This window comes from Mustela putorius, unplaced genomic scaffold (genome assembly GCF_011764305.1).
Source record: "Mustela putorius furo isolate JIRA1106 unplaced genomic scaffold, ASM1176430v1.1 tig00003869_pilon_pilon_pilon, whole genome shotgun sequence".
In the NCBI taxonomy this organism is placed as follows: domain Eukaryota; kingdom Metazoa; phylum Chordata; class Mammalia; order Carnivora; family Mustelidae; genus Mustela; species Mustela putorius.
The window spans coordinates 31860664-31885434 of NW_025422021.1; positions in this window are offsets into that span (position 1 = coordinate 31860664).

The window sequence follows — 24771 nt, forward strand, 5'->3', positions numbered from 1 at the left end:
GGCATATTTTCATTTTCCTGTTTCATTCAGTTTTAGATGTTCCTGGGTCTTAGTATGACAAGTGATTGTCTATTGAAATCTGGGCAGTTTGTACACTATGTTATGAAACTCTGGATCTTATTTAAATCTTTCATTTTAGCTGACTTCCTGTAACACTGCTCCTGAGAGGAAGTGGGGGCGCTGCCTCAAACTTCCAGGTGGGGGTAGAAGTCCAGGTTCCCTACATGTCCCCTGTTGACACTTGCAAGGGGAGGTCCTGTGACTGAAGGGCAGGGATAGGAGTTCTGGCTCCCCAGTGGGTCTCTACTGATTCCTCCCTATATCAATAGTGGTACCTGTACAGAAATTTCTCTTATAAACAAGACATCAGCTAAGATATTTACAGCTACAAGTAATAGAAAATCCAACATCATGATGTGAATCATCAGGATATTTATCATGATGTTAACAAGAGTCCCAAGGTTAGGTAGTTTCAAGATTAGTCTGGCAACTCAGTGATGTCATCAAGGATCCAGAATTTTTCTATCTTCCGGCTATGCAAGCTTCTCAACCTCATGCCTTTGTCACATATTTGCAAGGTGGCTTCCACTGGTCCAGGAATCCCATATACATTTCAAGGCAGACCAAAGGAAAAGAGTAGGACCAGGGAACTTCGTGCATCTGTACTTCCTATTAAGAGGGAGAAGCTTTCCCAAAAGTCTCCCTACAGTCTTCTGCTTACATCTTGTTTGGCCCATCCCTTGCTGCAAAAGAGGCTAGGAGAATGAGTATTTAGAAAAGGGGATTAGGATTTTTTTTTAAAGATTTTATTTATTTGACAGACAGAGATCACAGTAGGCAGAGAGGCAGGCAGAGAGAGAGGAAAGGAAGCAGGCTCCCTGCTGAGCAGAGAGCCCAATGCAGGATGCAGGGCTGGATCACAGGACCCTGGGATCATGACCCGAGCTGAAGGCAGAGGCTTTAACCCACTGAGCCACCCAGGCGCCCAGAGGGGATTAGGATTTTTGAGATTAGCTAGGAAGTAGGATCAGAGTATACTCCTTCTAAAAATATGGGATCTCACTGGCCTCCTGACCCAGAGAGGATCTCTTTGTGGAAGAACACATGGGGTTGGGGACCCTGCTGAGCCTCTGCAGCAACGTATTCATTCTCCTTTTGGAGTAATTTCTCTGTCTATTATCTGTTCTCCAAAATTAAAAGGTAACTGTGTCTCCCTAACCCTTTCCGCATTGTGGTGCTGGAGCATGGTGTATGCACAAAAGAGCATATCTGTTTTGGTCATGGCTGACTGCCAGCTCAGGTGGGCTCAGGTGGTCTGTTGTGTGGATGTAGGTGTAGAGGGGCAGAGACCCCTCCTTCCCGCAGACTCATACTGACTTTCTGCTCTTGGGCTAGTCGGAAACGTACTACCCCACGTAGGTGTGCATGAGCCCTCGTTTGATCAGACAGATGGAGGAGTGCATTCCTCACTTCCCTCCTTGTTCACTTCCCTATCAAATCTGACAAGGGCAACTATTGTTTACCTTCTCCAGCTGTGTCCAGATGTCTCCAGAGTCAGGACTCAGTGAAAGAGGCAGACTAAGGCGCCCTCATCAGTCTTGTTGCTGATGCTGGAAGCAGGGCTGTCTTCATGGGCTTGTCAGCAAATCAGGGGCAGTAAGGACATGTGGGGCAGAGGAAACAGATAGGGCAGAAGAGATGCAGGGCACACCTGGAAAGGAGAGGTGGGGGACAGCAGAATACAGGTGCACCTGGGAAGGAGGAGTGGGGGATGGCAGGTGCCATGTCGGCACCTGCCATCTGCATCTAATGATGTCACCAGGGGACCTATGTGCTCAGCCCCCAGTGAGGAGGGCTCTTCTTAAGGGCTGGCCCCAAGGGGTGTGGCTGGGGATGGGCTTGGCAGGGTGTGACCCTCCCCTCCCTGTGTCTCCCAGTCTGGGGTCCAGGAGGAAGATGTCGCTAGAGGATGGACAGAGGGAGGGGTCCCATTACCAGCAAGAACTGCCGATCCAGGGCATCTAATCCGTCTAATCGCCTTCTTCCTGTGGGCCATTGATCCCCTAACGGCCTTCCAGCTTGAGGCCAGCTGTCTGCCCTTCCAGGCACTCCTCGCTCCCTATCCCCACCCCCCCAACCCCAAACCCCGCGGGGAAATTTCGCATTTTCCTGGTATCAGCGGGAAACTAGGAAATGCTTCGGAAAGCAGGGCTGCATAAAACAATGGTTTAAGGGGCCGAGGTCTGGATAAACAGCCTCGTTGCCCTTTGGAATCTGGGGATTTAAAGCGCACTCAGGAATGTGTGTTCTGGGTGGGAAGAGATAAAACCAACAACGCCAGCAATTCTGCTCTGGGGCCGAGGCAGCCTGACACAGGAGGGAGGCGGGAGGGGGGCGAGCGGGGTCCCCCTGCTGCTCTGGAACGCCAAGACCCGGCCTGCGGCCTCAGCAGTGCAGCCTGGCTCCCCGTCACGGGGCGCTGCTCAGCGCGCACCCGGCAGTGCGGCTGCCAAGGTCCCTGCTAGGTGGACCCGGGTCTGGTGTCCGGGGGGCGGGGCCTCACTGCTGGAGGCGGGTCTGCATCGTGGCCCGCGCGTTGCTATGACCCCTCTGCGGGCAACCAGTCTCTGGGATTTGCTTGGGGGTGGGGGGGAGGTCCGGGGGTGGGGCGGGTGCTGCTGTGATTTTCTATAGAATTGGGGGATGTTAGAGTTGGTTGTATCCAAGGAGTGATATGCCCTGGAATCAGCACGATGGCTCTTGCCGGGACCATTAACCAGGGCTGGCTCAGCCTGAGCGAACAGTGACCTGCATACTCCTCCAGTTCCTGAGAAGTCGGTCCTCATCCTGCATGGATGGGACCCTTAGGTCAGCCCCTCGTGGTGGGGAGAGGCAGTGCAGCTCCTCCCCTCCTGAGATGAAGGGGAAGTTAGCCTAGGGAGTGAGGGCGCTGCTCTGGGCGGCTTGGATTCTTGCGGTGGAGCTCGGCTAAGAATGGGGTGTTTGGCTCTCCCTCTCAGCTTAGTCATCTGCCCACCTCTGCCCCGTGGTGGCTCCAGGCTGACAAGCTCCAGGGGTGTCTTGTCCAGCCAGAAAGCTGCTATCTGAGCTCTGCCACTTAGCCTCAAACTGCAAAGCCTAGCAGGAGACAACACCAAGCCTCATTTCTGCAGAGAGGGCGGGTCTCCTTACCCTGGAATATGCTAGGGCAAATTCTGGCCCTCAGCCTGTCCTCCACCACGTGTGCCCACCTGGTGGCTCAAGGGCTGGTCTGCCTTCCCAGTTCTCATCCAGGAACATTGTGGGGAGAAATGTGCCTGTAATAACACACGCGGGGCTTTTCTTAAGTTCACAGTGGTGTGCAAACGCAGCTTTGTTTGTTCTAAAGATGGTGGGTGGCCCTGAGGACCTGACTCCTTGAGCCTGTCTGAGCTTAGACTCAGTTGGCTTCTACCCAGACCTGGGCCAACCACCCTCAGGCCTGCAGCCTCTTCTGTTCTGAGAGCAAGGAGCAGGGATTCTCAGATCGTGGAGAAAGACAAACCAAGACGGATTAAGAAAAGGAAAGAGGGATGTGTTGATAATGGCTTTTTAAAAGAAGTAGGGATGGGAAGCTGTTGTTTTGCACTTGTGGGCCTGGGTGCTTGGTGGCCCGTAGGTCTCTTCCACAGCATGAGAGCCCGGCTTCACTCTGGGAGAATCTGTGTGTTGGTGGTGATTTCTTATGGAGACTCAGACTAGCTCTCTGTCACGGTTTCCCCCACTTCCCTTTGGATTTGCAAACCAGGGTGCCCTTGGAAGCAGGTGCTCCTGATGGAGCCCCTCAGTCACACAGTCAAGCTGCTTCAGATTTTCAAATACTTGAAGATGCACATGCTTTCGAGTTTCCTTTCTCAAAATGAGTGTCCTGGGTCCTCTCATGAAGTCCCTATACAGCAGAGCTTCTGGGCCTTCTCCCCTTCCCATTGCCAGGTGGTCCATTCTGGGAGAGTGATGACAGCAGCTCTGCAGCCCCAACTCACAGCTGGACTACACTTCCCTGCATCCCATGCTGTTAGGGACTACACTTCCCAGCAGTCTGTGCTGTAAGGGACTACACTTCCCAGCAGCCCAGGATGCTAGGGACTACACTTCCCAAAAGTCTATGTTGCTAGGGACTACACATCCCAGCAGCCTGTGCTGTTAGGGACTACATCTACCAGCAGCCTATGCTGCTAGGGACTACACTTCCCAGCAGCCTGTTCTGTTAGGAACTACACTTCCCAGTAGCCTGTGCTCTTAGGGACTGCCGTGTCACCAAGTTCTGGCCAATGGAATGTATGGGAGCGGTTTGGGTTTCTTCCAGACCTGGCCTGGGGAGACACTACTACTGTACCCTTTCTCCCTCCCTTCCTGCTGACGGGAACAGCAAACCAGGGTGCCCTTGGAAGCAGGTGCTCCTGATGGAGCCCCTCAGCCAGATACCCCAGTGACCCGGTGCAGCTGGCCCTGACCTGGAGCGTCCCCCTCGCTGTGACCTCGCTAGAACGGGACTGGTTCGGGCCTGGGTCCTCCTGGCGGTGCAGCCTGGTCTAATCCAGCAAACATAGTCACGTGGCCTGGAGTTGGCAGTGGGAGGCTCTGTCACCTCCGTTTAGACCTCAGGGCACTCCCAGGATCACACCCTAGAGGCCAGCAGTACCCTGGGGCCCCCGCAGCGCTCCCAGCCTGGAGCCTCCCGGGCTCACCTGTGCGTGGACTGGGGGCCGGAGCAGCTCCCACGCGTTGGGCGGCTGGTGCCCGGCTGCGGGCGCCCGTGGGGAGATGGAGATTGTCAAAACCAGCCGGAGGTCGGGGCCTCGGGCAGGGGCGAGCTGACGGGCTCGGGTCTCAGGCGCTCGGTAGAAACAGCTCCGCACACTTTCCCTAAAGGAACCATGTCTCCTCTCTGGGTTTTCTCTGGCGTGAAAAGGGAGGAGAAGTTTGCCAGCAGCGCCAATCACAAGCAGTACAGCACAGACCCTCCTGTCCCCTCACCCCGCGCGACATTAGTCCAAGCGCACAGCCGGTGACTTGGGGACACCTGTTATCTCTGGCTAAATGAAAACGCGAGTTGTCGCGAGGGATGAGCTGCCCGGGCAATCCTGCCAGCAGCGAAGTTCGCTCAGGTTCCAAAATTAAATACAGCGCGCGTGTCCCCGGGCGTGGGCGGCCCGCGACAGCTCTCCATCCTGGCCTGGTTCCCGGGGCCACGGGTGTGGCGACAAGGACAAGGGACCCAGGCCTCCCCGACAGTGCAGACCAAGGAGGGCGGGGGGTGGGGAGCTGGAGAGCCGGGTGGGGGGGGGCAAGAGAGATCTGAACCCCTTTCAGCTTCCCGGGCTCGCCCTTGTATGTGCCGGGAGCCCGCAGCTTGGCCGCGCCCCGCAGGAAACAGCTACGACCCGGACCAGAGCCGGTGCGGTACACCGGCACGCAGGGCGGGGCGGGCGGTGGGGCTCCGGGGCGCAGAAAACTGACCTCAGCTCTCTGTTCCACTGAGGAAGCTGCCACCTCAGAGCCCCTGAGTGATTTGTCTAGAGCTGCAGGGACCCACAGGGGCAACTCTAGCAGGGGAAGCGCCGGGCGGGGCGGGGAGGGGCCGAGTGGGCGGTAACCAAGGGGCGGGGCCAAATGGGCGGCAACCGAGGGGTAGCGGCTTGGGGAGTCTTGGCTCTGTTCTGAGCTGGAGGCATGGAAAGGTTCTAGGGGCATGGGCCGCACATGGCGTGCCCCCAGGAGGGGTGGGGACGGGACCCCCCCAGAGGTGCACAGGAGAGGGTTCATGGTCACTGACTGAGTCCTGTGCTGTGGGTCCCTGGCTCCCTTTCCCTCTTCCCCCTCTGCCTCTGCTTCTTTCTTGCCCCGCCTCAACCCCATCCCAACAGGTTGTGAGTCTCCCCTTTCCACACACCCTCATCCCCACAGGTGTCGGGGGTGGGAACCCAGGATGCCCAATGGAGGGGGGATGAGGGGCTGAGAACCAGGGTCAGGAAGGCAGGAGCCGGGAGCTGGATGGTGCCCCAGCGAGGCTCCTGCACCCCATCAGACTTCACAGCAAAATGCAAAGCCCAACATCAAGTTGTTAAGAACTTTGAGACGATAACCACAGAGCATTAACTCGGAGCTCGGGCAAGCAACCACACTGCTCCCTTGCCTAGCAGTGTTCGGCCACCATCCTCTCCCACCGGGCACAGCTATGGCTTCATGGATTCCCTTCCTCATGGGCTACTGCCTCAGCTCTGGCCAGAGTGCCTCGAAGACTGTGAATGCCACTGAGCCCCTACTCGTCCTCAGTTCTCCTGCTTAGACAGTCGCTGCAAGGCCCCTGTCCCCTCCACTGGCTTTCCCTCTGCCCCCTGCCCTCACAGCACTCGCCTCTGCTCCCGGGACATCGCCCCCGGGCAGCTCCTCTCCAATCCTGCCTCCTGGAAGAGCCTCCCCGGGGTCAGGGACGCCAGCGGCTCCTCCCTGCCCCCTTCCCGTGGCCATGGGACTTTCCTTCCTGACCTGAACACAGCTTTTGGCATATTGGTCACGTGTTTCTCTCCAGTTATCTGCCTGGAGTGTAAGATGCAAGTTCCTTCACGGCATACAGGTATTTTTAAGCCGAGGAAACCGGCTGACAGTGGGTTGGTGTTCCCCATCCTGGCTTCTGGCTCTGAGAGCTGGGATGCTTCTCGGCCTGTATCTCAGTGACTTGTTCCTTTTCACAGGAGGGTGGCAGGCCACCGTGTGAACCTACCATTGGCTGGTCTGTGCGTTTGTTTCAGGATGTTTGGTTTGTTCCCAGTGTGGTGGATATGAACATTTGCACAAGCATCTTTGCGTGGACACATGCTCATCTCTCCTGGAAGAATCCCTTGGTGGGCCTCCCAGCCCACCCATGCCTCCCGGGGCCACTGTAGCCAAAGGCCACAAAACAATAGAAATGTATTTTCAGGGGCCAGATGTCCAAGATCCAGGTGCCAGTGGGACTGGACTCTTCTGAGGGCGCCGAGGGAGAGCAAGCTCGATGCTCCTCCCTCGCCTGTTATCCGCCAGCGGTCTCTGACAACCGTCTCTGTCTTCTCACACACGTTCTCCCGGGGGACCTCTTCGAGTCCAGATTTCCTCCTTTTGTAAGATTGCCAGTCCTGTTGGATTAAGGTGACTTCATCTTAACTAGTTCCATCTGCAATGGCCTTATTTCCAAATAAACTCACATTCCAAGGCCCTAGGAGCTAAGACTTCTAAGCATGAATTTGGGGGGTGGGGATATAATTCATCTGTCATAAGTAGGTGAACCTGAATTTCATGAAGTTCTGACAATCAGCCCCATGCAGCGGATGTCCCTGGCTTTGAGGCACATGACATCCAAGGGTGCTACCCTTTACCCCGCCTTATGATCATCTGCAGACCTTCCAACCCACCCTGCCCCCATTCCTAAGGAACATGGGAAGCCAGCTCATCACCTTCCCACCCAAACACAGATACCATTCTGCACGATTCTGAAGTCCAAGTGGGTCACGTGTCCCCTCTCCTAGCTTCAGATCACTTAACTTTCTCACAATCACTGACCCTCACCATTATTTAACCAGACATACCCATGACAGTGAGCAATAGCTTGGTATTACTCAGAATGGCTCTATCTCTGAAATTTTGATCTCTGCATCTTGTATCACAACCTTAAGCCTTCTGGCCCACTCATTCCTTTACTCTCTGATGCCTGCTTTGTGACCTGATTGAGAGGTCAGTTCTTGTACTCTGTAGGCTCATTGGGTCGCAGCTGATGGGGAGACCCCTTGAGAGTATTGGCTCACCCAGCTGGCAAATGCAGAAACTGACGGCTTCAGGTCTGGCTGGAGCCAGGGGTCAGGACAGGCAGTCAGTTGTTTCTCTGTTTCCCCTCCTCTCCTGACTTCTTCCCTTCTGTCTTTCTCAACTTGGATTGATGTCATTCTTCAAACAAGTGTCTCCACCTGGCTACCAAGGTGGCCTACCTGAAGCTATAAGTCTGGATTCTCATGTCTTGTGATCTAGAAGAAAGAGGACTTTCTTTCTTGCAGAGTCCAAATATTTACGTCTCTGCAAGGCTGTGAGAGGCTGCATGGAACTAGTCGCTGGCCATGGGGGATGGGTCGGCACCGCCAGCCACACCCATGAAGGGCCCCCTGGAGGTAGGCTGTCTGGGTGTCCCCATTTCGACCCAGCATTTTCACACTGAGAGTTTTTATTCTAAGTTTCAAGGACTATCACATTAATCAGAATTATACCAATAGCTGTTGACATTTATCAAGGAAGGGTTTTCTGCAGCTAATTCCGTCAAACCAGTCTAGCTCTTAGATCAATTTTTTACATAATGCTGTTAACCAAATTGTTTCCATTTTTATTTCTCAGTAATGATCTGAATCCTCCCTTTTTGTGTTTTTTTGTTTGTTTGTTTTTGTTTGTGTCTTTTTACCCATGTCTGATTTCCACGACTGTATCTTCTGCGCTGATGAGTTTTCTTTCATGGTCGTTACTTCTACAAAGCCCAATTTCTTGGATCATTGGCACAGATCTAAATTTTGTTCAGAATTTTTTATCCCTCTGTCAATCTAAATCCTTAACAAACTTAACATGTATTTTCAGGTTCTGTTGCTTTATTTTCTGTTGATTACTTTCACCAACTCTCTTCTTTCCTGGTTTAATTTCATAGTTTTTAACATTAACGATGTGGTTTCATTCCATTTTTTTATCCGCAACAACAATTTTTACTGTGTGCAGTTCCAGTCTTCGCTGGCCTTATTTTGTGTTATTTCTACCAGTAATACTAATTTTGAACTGGAAAAAATGCAGTAGTGTGCATGCTGTAGCGAGTCCTGAGAAAATGGTGCGGAATTATTCTTGGGTAATTACTTTTGACCACAACTGGTCTACTTTATGGCTAATTCCGTTCTTTCATATGTTTAAAATTACTCTATAATCTAAGAATAACCATTTACTCTTTGACGGAACAAAGCCATCTAGGGTGGGTAGGGGAGAGGAGAGCGGAAGGTAGGTGTCGCTCATCTAAGAAAAGGGACTTTAAATAATGCTCTTCAATAAAATAACTTAGATGGTCTCATGCATTCATGTCTCAAGGTCTCTCAGGCCCTCCAGCCTTCACTATTGGCTCTATCCAGGTTATTTCACCACCAGTAACCCCAGTGTTTTCCTTTCCCAGGGTTCCTATGCAGGTGCTTGACAGATTACTAAGGAAGGATGGATCCAGTGCTCCCTGCTCCTCCCCTCCCCCTCCCCAACATTCCCCCACTACTCATCCCCAGTACTCCCACCCTCTCCCCATCCCCAATGCTTCCCTGCACATACCCAACCCTTCCCTTTCCTTGCGCATCCCCAATGCTCCCCGCCCTCTCCCCATCCCCCAGGCTCCCCTACCCATCCCAAGTGCTCCCCTCCCCTACTCATCCCAGTGCTCTTCTCATCTACCCAAAGGCGATACTTCCCTTCCCCACTCATCCCTTCAGGCTGCTGGGGGAAAATGCAGATGCAATCCTTTGGGGCCCCTAATGAGGGGGCAACCCCAGAAGGCAAGCTCTCTTTCAGAGTCTTCGGTTTGTCCTGCTTTCCCAGGCCCCATCCAGAAAGTCAGCCCAGCCTCCAGGGCACCAGTGTCCCATCTGCTTCTACCTGGGGCTGCTTCCTCTCAGACAATGGTGTGGGTGGGTGCATGGGGCCTTTGTTTCCCCTCCTCACCCAGATCGGCTGAGTCCTGAACTGAGTGCCACTCCTACCCGGCCCAGTAGTGCCCTTGGGTGGCGTGCTGTCCAGCTCAGAGGAGGAGGAGGAAGAAGAGGGAGGGATGATGGGGAGCAGACCCAGCTGGTCTTGCATCTGGGGACCACGTCAGCCCCTCCTGCTATGCCAGGAAAGATCTTTGAGACAGGCAGCCCTACCCTGTAGTCTCCTGGCCCCATTAAGCCACAGATCCAGAGGTGCTGGTTAGAATGGGCAGTGTGGGTGTTTCTGGACCTTGGGCTCACTGGGGGGCTACTGGCTAAGAATCTGCTGCTCAGGCATCACTGGGATTGTCCCAGGCCCTGCTGGGTCAACAACCTCTGGGGCGCCTGGTCTACCTGAGGCTGTTCCAACGAGGGCCGGAGTACTGGGAAGACGTGCTGGCCTGTCCTTTGGCCCCCATGTCTACTGCTCCAGGTCAGAGCTCGGACTTGGCATTGAAGGCAAAGACTCCACCTCCAGCCCGCACTCAGCCGCCCTGTGACTGGGGATCCTGTTCCCTCCTCTCTTGTCCTCTTGCTGGGGATAATGACAGCCCTCACCCTGCGATCGCTGGCAGGCCGCGTGAGCTAACGCTTGTGAAATACTTCATGGGGAAGCTGGCAGCTCTTCCTCTTACGTTCCATTGTACTCATTCATGTTCCATAAGCCCTCTGTTCGTCTCAGGCTTGTAAAAATATTGACACGTGTGTTTTCTTCCTCATGAGCACAATACACTATTGTGTGTGCTCTTCACAGTCAGAGTCTGGCGTCAGGGAGGGGTGGGGCACAGACGCATTCTCAACCCCCTTGTCACGGCACTCCCGGCTCCCATTGCCCTGGTCCCGGTGCGCCTGTCCTCGGCTGGGGCAAAACCATTCTGGTGCCCCCAAACCCATGCGAGTGTCAGTGTCCCTACACGGGGCCTCTCCTAGGTGACACGGTCAGACCCCCACCCTCTCCATTCTTTCATCCCTCTTAGGGCCCAGGAACAGCTGCATGTGCATCCCTGGAAATGCCCCTCACAACTTGGGGCTGTTTTCTGGGACACCAGAACCTTAAGTTAACTCGCTTTGTCGGCATCTCTCCCAGCTCCTCACCTGACCGCTTACCACCCCTCCTGGCACCTGGGAGGTGTCTCGGACTCTCCCCTCCCCATGGTTTGGTCACTGACCCAGCGCCCATGAGGTCTGAGCCCCAGTGCTCTTCGATGGAGACAGTGAGCTTGGGCTGCAGGCTCATGGTGCCGTCAGGAGACCGCGTAGGAAACGCCTGACGGTGACACCCAAACTGAGAGCTGGAGGACGAATGTGGAAGGTGATTCCAGTTGGGAGGAGCCCGGCGGGGGTGGGCAGAGGGCTGTGGCGGTGGTGGCAGTGTGGGGAAAAGACAGCGCCCAGCACACCTGCTCCGGGGGGGGGGGTCCCTCTTCCAGAGGAAACACCAGATGCCCCTTGGAGGCGGCAGAAGTGCCCGGCAAGCAGTGCAGGCAGCCTCCCCCATGCGGGCCGTGCTGTTCCAGGAGACTGGCCATGGGCCATGTCGCTCTCTGGTTCCTGAGTCAGGAACCAGGGCAGATGGACTCAGGGCAGATGCCTCGCATCCACATGCTTCCGGGAATGGGGTTCCAAAGAGGTCCTGGCACGGGATTGGCGTCCCTGGACCAGGACCAGACCCAAAGCGGGGACTACTCATGTGTAACCAGTCCCTTGGAGCCACTTTGTTGAAGGATGGTCGGGGCAACGAACACACCTGCGCAGCCTTGGCCTTGGGGCCCGGATGCCTGCTCTGCTGCCCACGTGTGTCCATGGGGGATGGTGCCGGTCTGGTCGCTGGGCGGGCTTGTGGACCTGTGGGCCTCTATGCCCTTGGGCCTTTTCTTCTGGGGGCTGATGTTTGTGCCAGACTGTGCTCTCATGCTGGATTTTAAATTAGTGGTTTTTTTTTTTTTTTTATTATAACTGAAAGTGGAAAATAATGCACCTCTGGAATGGTATTAGCTGAACCTTCCACAGTCATAAATCCATGTGCTAATGGTTTGTTTCTGTGCTGTTGGGTTGTCATGGTGACAGGCCGCATTAACTAATAAGTTTGTTTTGAGAATTTTAATGCCTGTTTGCTAAACGTTCTCCTCCTGCTACAAAGGCTTGAGGGTTTGCAGCCCTCATGGCTGGGGATGGACTTGGGCCTCAGTATCCCTCAAGCTCTTAGAATGGCCTGAGGCCCCTTTAACCATCTCGGCTTGAAAAGCCTGAGAAGATGTGCCATCTGTAAACATATTTAAGATAATGGCCCTCGAGAGATGCCATGGAGAAAAATCACCACTGAGACCGTAATCTTGGCGTTTCAGAATGCACACCGATGCAGGAACGTCTCTGTGGGCGGCAGGAGGCGTGTTTCTCATCTGGATGTGGGATGGGGCTCGGGAGGGGTGGCACGGGTCCTGGTGGCCAGCAGGCCTGCCAGACGGCCCCTCAGGGACCACTGCTGCCCGCACAGGGCCTGGAGGATGGTGGCACTGCTGTGATGCCAGGGCAAGGGGAGGGACCCTGGGCCACCTCCTGCTGTCTCACAAGCAGGGAGATGGAGCCAGGTCTGAGGGAAAGGCCTGCCCTTGATGTTCTGTATGCATCTCCAAGAGGGATGCTGCCTTCACAGCAGGAGGGGACCAAGACTAAATTCAAAGTCCCATTGGGTAATGCCTGCCTGGTTAAAATGATCTGGGATTCAGGACGCCCACCTGGAAGGAGGGATGTCCTCTGTCCATGGGAGACACTTGACAGGGCCCACGGGCAACAGGGAACCAGCCGCCCACAGGCTGCCTTGGCTTCCTCTGCCTTCTGTTTGAAGGAGCCCCTTCTGTTTACCCAGCCTGGTGAGTGGCACATCTGCCTGCTGAGACCTGGATGGGCTGGGGGTGCTTCCTACAAACAAGGTCCTCCTGTTGTCCTGGCACTGGTTGCTGCTGGGTTCTGCCAGATCCTCCGTGGGGCTTGGGGCTGGGTGTCCGCGAGCAGCCCACACACAGAGGGGTCGGGCCTGTCCACGACCACCAAGCCTGCACTCCCCATCTTTACCTTCTGGGGGGGGGGCTTCTGGAGGACAGTCAGACCTCCAACCACATGCCACCCGTCTACCTCAGAGCCCTGCTCAGACCCCAGGACCTAGATCCCATGGAGGGAAGCGTGTGGTCTCCGACAACGGACAGTCCTGGAGGTTGAGCGCTCCAACTGCTGCAGGACCTGTCTGTAGCTCAGAAAGTGGGGAATACGTTAACTAATTAAAAATGTGTGTTGTGTGCCTAATACGTGCTTGGCACAATTCTGGGAGCTGGTGAGGCTAGGGGGACAAAGCAGGACCACATGCTGCTCTAACGGAGCCTGGATTCTGGTGATCATAGCACAAGCAAGGGACTCCCGAAGGGCAGGGCAAAGAGGAAGGTTAGTGTGTGTGTTGGGGGGGGGGGCGACAGAGGGGAGGAGGCCAGAGAAAGCCCATGGCAGGGGCCTGGGAATGATGCGGCAGAAGCAGAGCCTGGAGCTGGATGGGAAATAAGCCATTGGCCCCGGGGGGATAGTTGCCTAGCAGGCAGTGGGGAGCAGGAGGGGGGTCGTGGATGACCCAAATGAGTCCTTCCTGAAGGATGGTCGGATGCATCCCTCTTGGAGATGCATACAGAACATCAAGGGCAGGCCTTTCCCTCAGACCTTCCTGGTGGTGCCACTGGTGAAGGAGGGAAGGAGGAGGAGCGGGAAACAGCCAGTTTGCGGGGAAAGAGGTGACCTCAGGCTTGGACAAGCAGGGGTGAGGTCAGGTGAAGAACAGAGGTGGCTGTGGGTGTCTCTGGGTGACTGGCAAAAAGCTGTAGGATAGACTTTCCATCAGTGGGAGTTTCCACTGTTGCCTGCTATCATGGGGGTGGTGCATTCTGAGGGGTGAAGAAGGTAAGTTATGACAGACTCATAAGAACCATTGTAACGTGAACTTTGGTATGTAATTAATTTTGCAGTCCTTAGAGCGGGGCGTGTGCATGTATGTGTATACGTAAGTACATGTACGTGTGTGTGCATGTGTATGTATGTGTGCAAGTGTGTGTGCATCTGTGTGTTTGTGATGGAATGTGTCCCCACTTCAAGTTGAATTCCCCAAAGTAACCTGTGTGAGTATTTGTAATTACCCCAGGTGAGAGCACTAAGAATACGACAGACACGCTGTCATCCTACACTACCTTTCTCCATTAACACCACTGTTAGGGACTGAACGTTTGTGTCTCCCTGAAAATTTAAATGTTCATGTCCTAACCCCTAAATGGACAGTTTTAGGGGGCGAGGTCTTTGGGAGGTGACTAGGGTTGGGGGCTGGGGGACATGGTGGGATTAGCACCCCAGTTAGAAGAGGAAGAGAGGGGGCTCTCCCTCTGTCTCTGTCTCCCTGCCCCCAGGAAAGGTCAAGAGCATGCACGGCATCTACAGGCCTGGAAGAGTGTCCCACTAGGACCCCCCTTTTGCGTTCCAGCCCGGAAACTGTTGGGGGGTGACAGCCTGCTGTCTGAGCCCCTGTCTGCGGGTTGGGTCGTGGCGGCCAGGGCCCACCAGCTGCTTGCTGAGAAGCGAGAAGTGAAAGCAAAGAGTGTGAATGCTCTTGACTCAGGCTCTGTGCTCAGGGTGGTCCCTCAGCCCCTCCGGTGGTGCCGGAGCCTGGAACCTGCACTCTCCTCTTCGGCATACACTGGAGACATGGCGATCATCTGGTTTCCCAACTCTCAGTAAAGATGACAAACGATCCCGAAGAGGAGCGAGGCTCTTCGAGGTGGTAACGTGGGTAAGCTGCTCCGATTAGTGCTAGTTGTGAAGAGAGCGGAGAGCTCGACACCACAAATACAAGGGCCCCAGCCCTCACTAGTGCAGGACAGCTCAGGGCTGGAGCAAAACCCTGCGCCTTCCCGGGTGCGTCACGTCACATGGACGGTGAGGCGTCCAAACTTGAGGTTGAAGTCAGCAAACCCCTTACGAGGAATTCTAAAGGCATCGTAAAGAAATCTGCGCCCAAGGTTGAAGGTGTTTGTGCTCACTGAGCTCCTACAGTCGTCTGCTCTGACTGCTCCATTTTACGGAAAGGCCCTGCCACTCACCAGTTGGTCCCCAGAGCCACACCCAGGACTTTCCAGCTCACTTGCTTCCCTGCAGGAGGAAGGCACATGGAGCACTTGGAATAACCAGCAGGAGGATTGAGTCTCTTCCCTGGGGCGGTGCCGTTGGTACCCTGTGGGAGCCAGGGCACCTTTAGGCTGTAGGGAGATGCTGGGGCAAAAGCCAAGTCTAGAATGTTCTAATAGCAGAGATTGGAACCCGCCGCAGCGTGGCGTGGGGAGCACGGAACACTGTGAAATGGAAACCCCCTTCTGTCTAAAAGAGAAAATCCATTTATAGCTCCTTTCTGACCGGATTATGATATCACTGCCAACAGATCTGAGAAAAGTCTTTCCTCTTCCAAATTCTACAGCACTCTGCTTTTTCCTAGCATCAGAAATTCCTTGATTCCGCTTCAAAGCACCTACCGATGCCAGTTTCCCTTAGCACCGAGCCTCTGCCCAGATTTACGCGACTTATCTCTGCGTCATTTCTCCCATACGGCCTCGGGGTCTGCTTCCCAGGGTTGGGGGGTGCCGTGTCTCTGTGCAGAACCCACAGAAGAGTGAACGGGGCCCACGGAGCCTGGGTGCCCTCTGCAGATGGGGCTGGGCCCGGGAGCCACAGGCGTGGACAGAGGGAGGTGAGGGGCGATCCGTGGCCTGTCTGCCTGCTGGGGCTCCGAGCTGGGGCTCTGACAGGGTGTGTGTTCCTTCTGAACCCAGCTCAGCTTCCAGGGCTGTGGAGAAGGAAGGAAGTAAAGGTCTTGTCTCTTCTGGGAACCTCCTGTCCTTACTGATAAGAGGGAAGGGTCACTGGGGCCAACAGGGTCCTTATCCTGCATAACACTAAGCTAGGGGTGTTGGGCAGGGGCACACAGTAGGTCTGCTGCAATTGCCCCTTTAACATCCGAAGGGGGTAAAGCCCGCTCATTGCTGACTTCAAAATGATCAATAACCTCGTGTGCTTACATACAGCTTCCTTTTTTTGTGTGCATGAATTTGGTTGCCTGGGGCAGTGACAAAGTTCAACTAAGCTTCTGTCAGGCTCCTAAACCTTCCAGAACCCTCTGTGCCCTTGCGAGTAATTTCAATTTTAGTGAGAAGCCTGCTAATTCAGGTCACCAGAACTCTCATTCTTCATAATCTAGATGGGGTCCTCATTCCCCACCACCTCCGGGCGACGTCTGATCTCCCCGACTTGCCTTCGGCAAGAATCCTGTTAGGTCACTGTAGCCCAAATTCATAGTTTTCCATCCTTGGACCCTGTCCTGCTCCTTGGCTGTAAATTCCCACTTGCCCTTGCTGTACCTGGAGTTGAGCCCAGCTCTAGCCTAAGGTCTTTCTTCTCCAGTTGCAATAGTCCTGAACAAAATGTGTTTTTACATCTTGTACTACTGTCCAGCGCTGGGTTTTCTTTGAACATAGTTGCAGCTACTCCAAGAGCAAGGTCAGAGCTTCCCATCACAGACATATACGCACGAGCTCCAAGACCACAAAGCAAAGTCCTAGCAGTGGTCTGCACCCACACAGGGTCAGGGTTGGACCACAGCAGGTTGACTTGCTGCTCTGTGAGCTTCAATCATAGGCTTGGCCTTGGGGCTCTCCTCCAGTCCATGACAGGGGTGGGGTGACTACTTTGGTGACACGACATCTCAGCGGAGCCAGGAGTTCCTGCGGGGCCCTGTCCCAGGACAAGGAAAGAAAAGAGGGAGCAGACTCAGGAGCAGAGGGCCAGGAAAGGAGGGAGAGAAGAGAGCAAGAGTCAATTCAATCAGGACCAGCAAGTTTCTGCCAAAAATTGCCCATGGGTCCCTCCCACCACCCCACCATCCATGTAGGTGATGGAGGTGCTGGGCAGGGTGCCTCTCGATCCTTTCCGTGTGGCCCACAAATACCAGCATCAGTCTCACCGGGGAGCTTGTTAGAAAGGCACAGGCGCTCAGGCCCCACTCCAACATCCTGAGTCAGAATTCCCATTTAAACAAGGCCCCGGGGACTCAAGAGCAGTCGGAGGTCTGACAAGCTCTGCTCTAGATCACACCAAGAGTTAAGGAGGCCTTATAGGCTTCCGTGGCTTGATACCTTATCAAACAGCCTTGGCTAACACCTAATGAGCTCAAATCCTGTTAAAACTTAAAGTTCATTTGATCTCTATTTGTGTTTAAAGCATGTTTGCTCTATTCACTTGTTTTGCATAATCACGGGGAACACTGATGCAAGGCAACTTGATACTCAGTGAGGGAAAAGGTCTCCTGAAACCATTTGTTTTTGTTGATCTCCCACAGGCAACTAGCAGGGTACAGTGCCTCACATGCCTGACTCTGCCCGGGTGAGATCACCTAACTTTCCAGGGCCAAGGCATTCAGAAAAACATCCAGTCTCCAGAACCGGCTGCAGGAAAGAAAATAACTGATCTTGCATTTGACTGATCCATAGTTCACTGGGCTTCACTGGACTCGCACAACCCCACTGACCTGAGGGTAAGGAAAGAAGACCCTGCCCCAGGAAATGGAAGAAACAGAACTAGCCTGCAAATACCAGTCCTCGGAGCCCAAGAAGTTACTGGATTGATCTGAGAGCACGTATTGTGGAAAGGGAGGCCGTTAGTTCTGGATGACAAACAGAGTCATGGAAGGACAGAGCAAGGGAGTGAATATTTATTGAAACTATTTTGTTCCAAGCATCATTTCATGCACATTTTCACTTTGACTTTGCCACAAGACGGTGAACAGAACACGTTCTCATTTTTAAGAAGAGAAAACTCATACTCAAAGTGATGGCCATTTTTCCACCCACCCACCCATTCATCTATTCATTCTTCCATCCGTCTGTCCATCCATCCATCCCTCTGCCCATCTATCCATCCATCTTTCCATCTATCCATCCATTATTTTTTTTTAAAGATCTTATTTATTTATTTGACAGAGAGAAACCACAAGTAGATGGAGAGGCAGAGAGAGAGAGAGAGAGAGAGAGAGAGAGAGAAGCAGGCTCCCTGCTGAGCAGAGAGCCCAATGCGGGACTCGATCCCAGGACCCTGAGATCATGACCTGAGCCGAAGGCAGCGGCTTAACCCACTGAGCCACCCAGGCGCCATCCATTATTTTTTTTAAAGATTTTATTTATTTATTTTACAGACACAGGTCACAAGTAGGCAGAGGGGCAGGCAGAGAGAGAGGAAGGGAAGCAGGTTCCCAGCCAAGCAGAGAGCCTGATGCGGGGCTCGATCCCAGGACCCTGGGATCATGACCTGAGCCGAACCCGAAGGCAGAGGCTTTAACCCACTGAGCCACCCAGGTGCCCCTATCCATCCATTTTTAATGATGTTTAAATTTAATGTTAAATTTAATGATGTGGCTTATGGGAACTTAAAATGGTCACAGGTTTCCATGGCTCCTGATACTCATGTCCAAGAAAATAATTTCTAATTGTACTGCTCCCCCACTCACTGAAGTTATGAGGAGTCCAATACTGCACAGTTTTCCACAGTGCCTTCCTCATTCTTTCCCAAGTCGTATCAGTACTCCAAGGCTATGGTGGCCACTATTCTCTGTCCAGGTCTGTTTTCCTGCCAGAGAAAGTCAGAGGTTGTCCCTCTCCCTCAGTGCCAGGCTTCATATTAGAACTTGGTTCCCAGGCACCATGAGCACCGTAAAAGCCCTGCCTGAATCCTGTGGCTTCCCGGCACTCTGCAGGCACGAGATGGAGCCCAGGAGCTCCCTGTTGTTCCCACTCCAGCATCCTGCTGAGGGGACAGCCATGTGGCGAAGTAGTCATCTTGGAACTCCGCCCCAGTAGGTCCTGCAGGTGGCTCCCCAGCCACCCTTGCCTCCAAGAGACCCCAGCAAGGTCGTCCCAGCTGAGCCCAGTGACCCACAGCACCATGAGAGATCACAATACATTGTTGTTTGAGCCACAAAGTGTGGTGGGCGGTGGCTGGTTGCACAACAACAGGTAACTGGACCGAGTGCCAAATGTGAGACACTGACACGTAGAGGGGCCACCTCCACGAAGTCAGTCTTCCACCTGATGGCAGGTCAGGGAGTAGCAGGAGTGGGGAGAGATGGCAGGTGCCATTCTCTCAGAAGGAGGAAGGGACAGAGCCACAGTCATGGCTCAGTGTTGCCTTCCCCTCCTGAGGCAAGCAAGCTGCGGCAAAGGACACCCTTGAGGGAGGACAGCTCAAGCCTACGGGAGGGAAGAAGTGGGTGGGCCACCTCTGGAGACTCTGCCCAGATGCGAAACCCAGGAATACAGACCTCAAGCTGGGATCAAGGACACGGTGGCGCTTGGGTAGGGAGATGCCTCGTAGAAAACCCGAAAAGAAGAGTCACTGATAAATGTCCGGTGTTGAGTGTTTCCATGTATGGGTGCAGAACAAAGGGTCCGCAGAGACGGACACCTGGGGTTCACGGCCACACTGCTGGCCCGGTGCGTGGGCGGAGGGAGGACTAGAGGGCACTGTGGTCCTGGTCATCTATTTCCACATTTATTATTCCAATGATCAAGTAAAACCACGCTCATTACAGATTCAAGGATTGTTTCCCAAAAATGGAAAAAGAAGAAAAATCAGAGGTCTCCAATTCCCAAGATCAGTTCTAGAGAATAGCCACATCAGAGTAGGTAAGATAGGAAATAAATGGTCTTTAAGGCATTGGTTATCAAAGCTGGGGTGGGGGGCACAGGGCCAGGGGGACAGACAGACCTGCTCAGAGTCAAGCGGTGGCTTTTCCAACCAAGTGAGAAAGAATAGGTTTACATGTTCGGGGACACATTGCTTGATGCATGAAAACGGAAGCCCGCTTGTGTTCTATGTCTTCAGAAGTAAATACATATGCATCCATCAGCAAATTAAACCATAAAACCCAAAATGTCAATATCCCAGAACCCAACAATGCTGAAAGGGTCTGGTTCCGTATGTTGCCACCTCATGAGAAATCATAATGGGAAGTTCTAAGAAGTTTGCCTACAGAAAATATAAAACAGGAGGCATATTTCCCACGAGGTCACAGGCAGAGGAGGAATCTGGGGAGCTGCTGTCTGCACACCTGACAGACCTAGTAGGTGGGAATATCAGTAATTAGTAAATCAGGCAACAAGTTCTACCAGGAAACGAAGTGGCAAAGGAGTGCGTGGTCAGCACAGATACACGAAAAAGAAGTGAAAACAGCCAGTAATTGTAGGAGATGAATGTAAACAATAAGATAAATTCCTATTGGATGCAGAAATACTACAAAGATTGACAAATCTCTGTATTGGGCGTACACTTGTGTAGTTAGCAGGAGTCTTAAATTAGAATGATCTAGTAAACAATTTGGGAACAGGTGTCCTAATTCAAAACATCTCTGACTCTTGAGGCATTGCTGGAAGGAGACAATCACACCAGGTCAAAGGGAGAAAGCGGGAAGGCACTGGGAGGATCTTATTTCTAAAACAAAGTGAACACGAAAAGAAACAAACCCCCAGAAAACTCTCAGAGGTCATTCATGGAAACTGGCTGTGCAGGGGGTGGGGGCGGTGATGGGCACATTGGAAGAACACACAGCGATTCAGGGCGACGATGTGCATACCCTGAACTGCACTATTTCCGGAACCATTGTTGATGGAAAATTGCTGATCTGAGAATAACTCGCACACTGCGTCCCCTTTATGTGCAACTGTGAGCTTGCATTTCGCAGACCAGCAGCCCTTTCCTGCTTGTCCTGGTGTCGCACTTGCCTGGAGCAGGCTCGGGGGAGACGGGGTCTGGCGTCCTTTTTCACGTTGACACCCAGTGCCTTGCCCTGCTCACAGTGTACCCCATGAGGGTGGTGCCAGCAGGCGGGCGCAGCCAAGCGCCTGTGGTGTCCGGGCGGCGGAACCTGGAGGCATGGACACTGGGCTCAAGGCCTCGCTGTGCGTTTTCTGGGCAGACCCAGCAGGGCAGAGACCAAACCGGGTCCTGGGCCCATGCAGGCAGGGCCAGCGGGAGAGGTGGCTTCTTCTCTGCGGGGCAGAAAGTCTAGCCCTCTGGTTTTGCAGGGAGGGAAACTGAGGCTCAGAGAGGGGAGCAGGCGTGCCCTGATATAGACACCGGTCTGCAACAGTGCTGTGGTCCCGGCCGCGTCCTCGGATAGCGTTCTCACTTCTGCAGCCTCTGAGCCCCATGTGGATCTCAGCAGCCTCACCAGCCAAGCCCCCCAAGCTCCTAGTCGCGATGCTGCCTGCATAGGGAGGGGGGGTACTTCGAAGGCCCCCGTGTGTGTCCAGGGCAGGCACAACGGTGAGTGCAGGGCTCCTGGATGGTGGCATGTTCCATTGGGACATGGCGGTCACCTGCACGAATCACCCTCACCTCTCAAACCTCCAGGTGTTTATTTCACCCAGAATCTCTGTGAAATGAGCCCAGAGCAATTCGGCAGCATTCCCTTAGCCCCCAGCCGCCGGCTGACTACTCGCTTAGCTGGCATTGACACGTGTCCCTCTCTGGTGATGGGTGAGGGGGACCACCGTCAGTGTTTTCTGCCCTCAGCTGTCTTTGACTTGTCCTTCCCTGTGGGTGACAAAGCTATCTGTCCCCTCTCCCCACGGCATGTGGCATGCCGTTCGTTCCGTCCGTCACTTCCAGCGCTGGCTGCCACCTTCTGTACTGTGGCTGTGCCAGGGGCATCCCAGCAAAGTGTTATTGGAGAGGACTGATATCCAAGGGAAAGACTCTGGAAACGGCACCAGCTCGCCAGCTGGAGTCTGTGGGGGCAGGTCAGTGCAGCACTTGTCCTTCCTGACTGGGTTAAGAATGGTGATGACAGGTGCTGTGGCTGAGATCCCACGTGACACCTCTCTGAGGCCACAGTCGCAGTGAGCAGAGGGGTGATGGGCTTGCTGGGTGCTGTGCGTGTGTGTGTGTGTGAGACCATGGAGGGCCACCCACTGGGGGAGGGCCTGGTGGCATTAGGGAGGGCTTCATGGAGGAGGTGTCCTTGGAGGAGGTTGTAGGGGATGAGAAGGAGCTTCCCGGGCAGCAGAGTGGGGAAGCAGGGCATCTGGGGGAAAGGCACAGCGGGCCCCCGTGTGGGGTGTGGGGCATGTGGGGGTGGTGGTGCTGAAAGTTTGGGGGCATTTCCAGGGGTCTTCTCTTAGGTTTGCAGCAGCTGGAGCCCAGTTGTAAAACTGTAGAATTAATTCTCTCTTTCTAATGATAAGAGCAAAACCTGGCAGTGAGGGGCTAGGGACGGAGCTACGAAGGTATTACCTTGTCGTGGATGCATCTTTAAGACATAGACTGGAGGCTCAGCCCCCCGGGAAGGCACTAGCGGCTCACCAGCCTGGGGCCCATTCCTAATTTTAAACTCCTGGAAATTAGGGTGCAGGATACTTGCGGATATTCCTGTCACCTCAAATTGTCCCTAGGACTGGGCAGGACCTCTCCTGATGGTTGAGCCAGACCTGTTCCCACTCAGAGCTGGCAGGTGATTGTCCTGTGTCCTCATGGCCAACACCCCACCCCGGTGCATCTTGGGTGCACCTGGGTTTGAGCGGCCCCTGCACTGATGTCTGCACAGTGGCTCTAAGTTGCCTGTCTGCTGCTCCCACTGTTCCCCAGACGGTTCCGTGTGTCCTCGTCTGTCACTTCACCATCTCTCCTCATCTCTCACCACAGCTCCTTGAATTGAACTGAGAGTGGGGAGCAGATGCCTTCTAAAAATTGCCTTCATTCTGTTGTGAACAGTGACTTCATGCTATACATACACACACACATACACACATACACACACATGCACGCCCTACTGCTCCGTGAGCCCTTCCTTGGCATCTGGAGGTGACACACTCGTGCATTCTGTAGAACCATGTGTGCCCAGCCAGGTCCTTGCAGGAAGCCCTCTCCCGGGCACCCTGTCCCTATCTCCAGACAACACGGCTCCCCCTACCCCTCAGCCATCTCACAAGAAGAACAGGGCTCACTCCTGGATGTCTTGAAAATGTGTAATTATCCTTTTTTCAGAAAGAGCAAATAAAGTCTTAGAAGCCCTCGGGTGCTTCCATATGCAACCCATCCTTCCAGCTTCCCAGTTTGTGAGGACAGGGCAGTGCCTCCATCCCCCACCACCCACGTCCCTCCCAGCCACGAGGCAGGACAGAGAATGGTCCTACCGTGGGTGTAGACATGAGGTGGTTGGCATGTCTGGGAAGTGGCTCATGTACAGTAGAGTGTGGCTGTGGCTGGGGGTTTCATGCCCACAGACCCCCGGCCCCCACCAAAGCTGTCTCTCTGAGGCAGGGATGTGTGGGTAGGGAGAGGGACTGCTGCTCCTTGTTTCTTTTCTCACTTTGTGCCTCTGATGTCTGACCTCAGCAATCACATCTGCAAACAACAGAAAACCCTCTGGTAGACCCTGGTCCAGTGTCCCCAGTTCCCAAAGCTTTGACCTGATTGTTTCCTTGGGGAGATGTTGATGAGCAATGGGCAGATTTAAGGTTGAGCCAAACGGTGGATGGATGGGTGCATTTCTATCCAGTCCACTCTTAGCTGAGTCTGGCTACAGCTGGGTCCGTGTGTCAGACCCCTTGTCCATGTGTCAGACCACTGGGATGGAGAGTCCTCACCAGACTAGAGAACAACACAGGGGAGGGGTTACAAAATGAGCCTGCCTGTGATGGTGCTCTTTCCGAGAGTAGTGGAGATTGAAGTGGGGGTTCCCCGAGCCTGGGTTTCCTCTGCTGGGTAAAGGGTGTGCTCTTCCCAAGTCCCACCTCTGACACCAAGAACTTTTTAGGTCACAGTTGATGCCTTCTACCTAAACAAGCCCGTGTTTCTCATGCAAAGCTTGTACCTACTGAGGGCTTCTAGGACCCATGTAATCCTCCCTCCCACCATATAATGCTTTGCTTTGAAGTTTTCTATATTCCTTCCTAGGATTTATCTCCTCCGACCGTAGCTTGCTTTAGGGAAGAAGGCAGGGGAAGAATGTTAGCTTCATTTTCCCAAGGAGGAAATAGATGGTTAGTCAGATTAAACATTTTCATGGGTTCCATGGCTAGGGAGCAGCCAGTGAGGGAGAGCAGGTTAGGGTTAGGTTTTTTGCCTTCATAACACCTTTGCAGCAGGAATTTTGACTCCACACAGAGAATTTGTTTTGTCCCTCACTCTTCACAAAAGCCAGGGCTGCTATGCCAACTTCAGGATTGACTTCATATCCCTAATGGTCGGGGGTTTACTGATCATCTGGGGACCCCATGAAATCCTGCCTCTTTGGGAAATAAATCATCACCATGTCTTCCTTGACTTCAGAGGTGTGTGTGGGGGGGGTCTTTTGGGAGGAAAGATTCGCTCTCTTAATGGAAAAAGAGATAAATGAAATGAAGACTTTGATTATCTGAGACAACATCAGCAGACTTCCTGCTCTCCACAGGGAGTTAGTGCAGAAGGTAATTGTTTACTCAGGAAATTCAAAGAACGAAAAGAGAAAAGATAAGGCAAAGTGATAGTTGATCCAAAGACATATATTGTAGACTTACTTACTTATTCTTGGTATATTTTTAGCTTTTTATTGTATAAAATTTAAAACATATACAAAAACCACATAGATACTATAATGTACTCTCATGTATCCAACACCCAACTTTAAGTATTGGTCCCTGGCCAGTCATTTTTTTTTTTTTAATTCTAAACCTCCTCCTGCTTCCTCCTTCCTCCTTATTATTTAAGAGCAAATCTAAGACATTATAAAATATCTTTTGCAAATGTCTCTGCATGTATTTCTAAGAGAAGAAGTCATATTTTCAGGCTCAATAATGGTTTTGTGGTTATGTTAAAAATTTCTTAATATAAAATATCAAGTCAGTGTTCAAATTTTCAATTGACTCACAAATGTCAATTTGTTCTTTTTACATATTGTTTGAAT